Raw genomic sequence first — 6,000 nt, 5'->3', positions numbered from 1 at the left:
ACTTGGCTTCTTTTCCATTAAGATACAAAGTTGCAAATCAATCAGGAGAAAATTGCCCTCCGGACCGTTGAGCAGACATCTTTGCTCAAATCAGACCCTGGATGCCTATGTCAAAAACACCTCACACTCTCATTCATTGCCAGCCAAGTCTCTAGGGTGGTCCAATTGATTTAGGAGCATTCGCTCAGATCTAACATTCATTGCGCATATCTGCCGTGTATTGTAGCTGCCAGGCCAGCCATCTGATTGCCACTCTTACTCACTGGTCCAATGGGCAAGGTGAATCTACAATGTGATAAAGAGAATGCCAGGGAATGAAAGACAGAGCTGCTGTCCTCCACACTCCAGGATTCTGAGCTGGGAACACTGAAGGTACTAACAACTCTCTAGGTTTTAAAAAAGGAGTCGGGGAAGGAGCTATCATTGAGCATCTACCACATGCCAGGTGTTTGGCATACATTAGTTCATTTAATCTTCACAACAACTTTAGTAGGCGGATGCTATTAATACCTTCATTTACAGGTATAAACATTATTTTAGCTATGGAAAGTAGAATTTCTTAAACATAATAATAAATTATGAATAGATTTTTATGGATGGGCGGTTATCTTTAAAACTAATTTCTCTCACAGAAGGAACCTGGGAAGAGCTCTCTGGGCAGGGTGGTTAAATGGCTATCACTCTCTTACTGCTCTGCCCACTGTCATCTTCTATAAACAACTTTAAGTGCACTTTTGTGGTCAGACAGATCTGGGTTCCAATCATGGCTCTTATAGTAATCAGGAAAATGAATTCACTCTAAGTATTTCAAACAGAGGGAATTTAATACAGAGAATTTAACACTGTGGCCACGCAGATGACAGAAGAACTGAGAAGCCAAGCAGGGGAAAGTGAGGTAACCCGGAGATTAGCAAGAGCAGGAAACTGCTACCATCCCTAGTCTGGAGGCCAAAGGATAGAGATGGACCCAGAAGCTGCCAAGGCTGGGGGTACCCTGGCTCCTCCTGTCCTCAGCCCTCCAGTCTGTGCCAGTGGCTCCCATTGGGCAATCCCAGCCCACATCCAGCTGACAAGGAAGTCCGGGAAATGTAGCCTGTTGGGAGGTGGGATAGGTCGAGGGCTAGGGGTAACCCATCTGTGACACAGAATCAGAAGGGGAGAAATGTTATCAGAGGGCAAACAGGTAAATGAGCGGTCCAGCTGTTACTTAAAATTCCTGCTTTATACAATAATTTCTATCTCACAGGGCTGTGTGAGAATTCAAGGAGCAAATCTAAATAACGTGGTCCCCAGCCCTTAATATGCAGGCAGCTGTAACTAATTTTTCCCTAAATGGGGAAACCAAGATTCCGATGGATTAGCTGATTTGCTCAAGGAAAGAGCCTAGGGGCTGGGAGGTGGGTATGATCTTGGGCAGGTCACTTCATTTCTTTGAGCCTCAATTTCCCTACCCTACCAACTCACTGGGTTGCTGAGGGTATTCATTCTTTCTGCAAATATTTACTGAGCACCTGCCCTGTTCCAGGCTCTCTGGGTGCAGGTAAACAAGGCAGACCCACACAGTCCCTGCTCTCCTAGAGTTCACAACGTGGTGGAGAGAAAGACATTGACCAGAAACTGTACCGATCACCATGTAATGGCACTGTGATAAAGACCATGAAGAAGGAATGGGAGGGTGGGTTACGCAGTGGCCTGACCTAGCCTGGGGAGGTCAGGGCGTCTTCCCTGTGACCAAAGTCACTGGATCTAAAGGATGAGTGGGAGTGGGCCTGGTGAAGAGCTGGGGCAGAGTGCCCTGCGGAACAGCACGAGGAGCTCTTTGGAATGTTCAAACGTTGACCCAGCCATCGTGCTCCCAGCCTCACCAGATTCAGGCCACGAAACGTGCCAGAGAGGACCTCCCGCATCCCAAGCCCCCACAGGGGCTCCGGTCCGCCCAGGCGGGGGCAACGGCTCTTGCCAGCACAGCACCGCGTCAGGCCGGGCCACCTGACCCAGGCGCAGCTCCCGCGCTTGGCGGCTCCGCGCCCCCGGCGGCCGCTGATCGTCCGCTAATGCGTATCGAATTTCTGTTGAATTCGGGCCGCGGCCCGCGCAGAGAGCGCGGCGGCGGCGCTGCCAGAGCCTCTTAATTCCTTTTGCATCGATCCCGCCGTTAATGACATAACCTTCTCCCCTAATTAACTGACAACTGCATTAGGCGGCGCGCCTCCTCCGCACGCCGCCTGCGGCTTCCCCACCGCGGTTCCACCCGCGCCGAGGAGCCCGCGCCAGCAATGGGTCTAGGGCGCTGCGGTGACCGCCCTCACTAAACCCAGGGCCCTGCCACAGGCGTGGGAGGGGGCGGGTAGTGTTTCAGGATTTGGATGCCCTGCCATCCTTATCAGTCAATAAACGTTTGCCATTATTTATGTTGTTGTTGTTTATTGTGTGACAACACCGGGCAAAGCACTTAACACGCTTTAGCTGACGTCCATTACAACGACCCAAGAGGCAGCTAGAGGAAATTGGGGCTCGCAGGTGAAGGAACATAGGCAATAACCAAGGATATGCAGCAAGTTACTGAGGGAAGTGGGACTCCCACCCCTCCTACCCAAGCTTGGGCCCTTAACTCCTAGGCACCTACCCTCTATACTAATTACCTTAGTGTAGCAATTTAGACTATACTAAGTGTGAAGTGCTTAGCAGACTAGCTGGCAAGTAATAAGCACTCAGTAAATTTTAGTATGGCAGGATAGTTTATTGAAATGTTAATTTGGGTTTATCTCCTTTGCCTCCCCTCTCCTGGATGCCCATTTCAATTAAGTGGTCAGGTTTTTTCATTCCTTGGGCAGCAGAGAAAGCAGAGGCAGCTGCCTGTGGTCTCTTGCCAAACACAAACACATGGGTCTCCAACTTTGTACGTTGTTTAATTTACAAAGAATTTTTCCTCCTCCCCCTTCGCACATGCACATGCACCTTATGTGCTGGAACCAGGGCAGGACTTAATCTGTTTTATTTGTAAAATAGAAATTTTACCTTTAGTTCTGTTTAAGATACATATTCTAACCCCTACTACCTGCAAGCATGATACATTAAGGGTTTTGTTGTAACGGTATTTTTTTTTTCTTTTGAGGAAGATTAGCCCTGAGCTAACTGCTGCCAATCCTCTTCTTTTTGCTGAGGAAGACTGGCCCTGAGCGCACATCCGTGCTCATCTTCCTCTACTTTATACATGGGACGCCTACCACAGCATGGCTTGCCAGGCGGTGCCATGTCTGCACCTGGGTTCCGAACCGGCGAACCCCAGGTCACCGGGAAGCAGAACATGCAAACCTAACCGCTGCGCCACCAGGCCGGCCTGTGTGGTAACGGTATTAATCTAAGCAGGACTTTTTCTCATACATTACAGATTGCTAAAATGATCTGGCTCTCACTGTTTTACTGTGATTCTCTCTTCACCCTGGTTTCCATGCCTTTATTTTCATTTTTTTACATTGTGCATTTTTATAAGCCACCTCAAATTTCTTCTGGGATGCGGCAGAAAGTGAAAAAATACATTTAAAAATAAAACAGATGAAATAGCAGTTCGAGTGTCTGGCCAATATTTATTAAGTTGAATTGGCATTTGAAGGTGAGGAAACTGAGGGTAGGGATTCACTTTTCAGTTCATGAGATTGTTCCAACCTTGCAGTGAGACTTCAGGACTCGAAACTCTGTCCACGCTTCGTCCACTACTCCCTCTTTTTCCTTCCACTTGCTTGGGAGTCACCTTCCCACCCAAGTTCCCCCTGCTGCCCACTTCCTGCAGGGGAAACCTTGATTTGACAAGTCCCTAACACCCACATTGAAGTAAATATTAGTTCAATATATGCCCCATGCTACCATTTTTTCTTTCTCTCTGAGAAACCTATCAAGCACCACTTTTTATCACTAGGGCCTGTCATTTTCTAGATCAAGAGACTGAAGCTTAGCAAAATTAAGCAGTTTGCCTGAATTCAGCCAGCTGATAAGTAGTTTTGCTGAGATTCAAACCCAGATCAAGCCGGGTCCACTTTCTACTGTGTTCTTTTCACTACAACATACTTTCATTGAACAACTAGAGAGCTGCATTCCCTAAGACTTGACATGTAATTCCTGAGGAATTAAGTGTGTTTGATTTGGCCTAGGAGGGAGTGCATTTCTGGGTTCCTTCACCACAGATCTTCCCCCATGGCAAAGAGGGGGGTTGGGGAGCCAGCCTAAATCAGATGGTCTCTTTCAGAAGACACAAGGAGGCTTTGTGATGGAGGCTGCTAAAAGGGCACAGGCAGAATCTGCCTGGGGCAAAGTTGGGAAATGAGGCAAGGCTCCTAAATGCCAGGCCAGCCACCATTGAGAGGGAGGAATGAGATGACCTCCCTGCTGACATCCCACCGTCTGACACGCTTATCTTCCGGGCTTCACTCCCCTCCTGAGAAATACTTTTATTGCCCATCTCTATCTGTTGAGCTTCTCTTCGTCCTTGAGTTCCTACTCAAATGTTGTCTCCTCCATGAAGTCTCCCGTGGTAAATTAACTGTCCCTCCCTCGGCGTCTCACAGGCCCTGGATCACATGCACTTTCACAGTATGCACAGAGCCTGCTTCAAATCCAGTAATTAGCTGTGTGACTTTGAGCAAGATTTAACTTCTAGACATCTGTTTCTCCATCTGTAAAATGGGGATAATAGTGTCTGCCTTCAGAGGGCCGTGAAGAAGTTTAATTGAATAATGCCTGTCAGATGAAGAAAAACACGACCTACGTATATTCACGGCCTAAATGTCTCCTCTGAGGAGCATGGAGAGAGAGAAAAGAGTCTGTGGGGGTGGCTGCTTTCTGCATACGATACACAAAGACAGAAGGGGAAATAGGACTTTAAGTTTTGCTGTGTATTTTTTGCAAAAGACTATGCAAAAATTACTTAAAATTTTTTTCAAATGTTGTAAATGCCAGACTGATACCATGTGGAGATGAGGCCATGAGACAGCTCACGTTTATTTTTTTATTTTATTTTTATTTTTTGAGGAAGATCAGCCCTGAGCTAACATCTGCTGCCAATCCTCCTGTTTTTGCTGAGGAAGACTGGCCCTGAGCTAACATCTGTGCCCATCTTCCTCTACTTTTACATATGTGGGACACCTGCCACAGCATAGCTTGCCAAGCAGTGCCATGTCTGCACCCGGGATCCAAACCAGCAGACCCCAGGCTGGCCACAAAAGCAGAACGTGTGAACTGAACCGCGGCGCCAGCGGGCCAGCCCCACAGCTCAGGTCTAAAAAGGATACACATGTAAAGCTCTTAATGCAGTGCTCTTAGTGTTGTACACGTACCACAGGCTCCAATAACGATGTCTTGCACTGTTATTTGTCTATCTGTCTCTACCACAAAACTTGTCTTCATCTCTGTGCCAATCTACTGCCTGCCCTACCCAGCTCAGAAGATGTGCTCAGGAGGAAGAAGCCTCTGTGGGAACCCCAAAGCCAACCAAAGTCTGGGAAGACCAAGACTCTTGGGAACAAATGCCTTGACACTTCAGCTGACCACAGCAACTGGTAACAGGGTCAGCACAGGGAGGAGCTATTTGCTGGGATCCCTCTGTGGGGCATGGGTTCTTCCTTTCTGTTTGTCACTGTTCCCAGCCCAGACACAAGCTCACTTCATCCTCTCACCCACACACATTGACCTCTGTGCCCTGGGATGTCACCGAGGGGTCAAGGGGCCATGGAGCTCAACATGGCCAGGGATGCCAAGCATGCCAGACCAAAATTCTGGACACCAGTTCCCCAGGACTCCTACTTGCTCCACAGAGTCTGGCTTTCACAGCAGCAGCTCTGCAGTTGAATGTGTCTTCTGAGGCGACTGCTTCCCTAGGACAGTGGAGTGGGAGATGAGTGACAGGATCACCTGGGAGCACCTCCCCTCATAGAACTCCAGTCACAGCAGACTACTTGTTATCCCCCCAACACTCCTTGCCTTTTCCAGTCTCTGCATTTGCTCACT

Source organism: Equus asinus, chromosome 9 (genome assembly GCF_041296235.1).
Source record: "Equus asinus isolate D_3611 breed Donkey chromosome 9, EquAss-T2T_v2, whole genome shotgun sequence".
Taxonomy (NCBI): domain Eukaryota; kingdom Metazoa; phylum Chordata; class Mammalia; order Perissodactyla; family Equidae; genus Equus; species Equus asinus.
Note: the sequence above shows the minus strand (reverse complement) of the source record.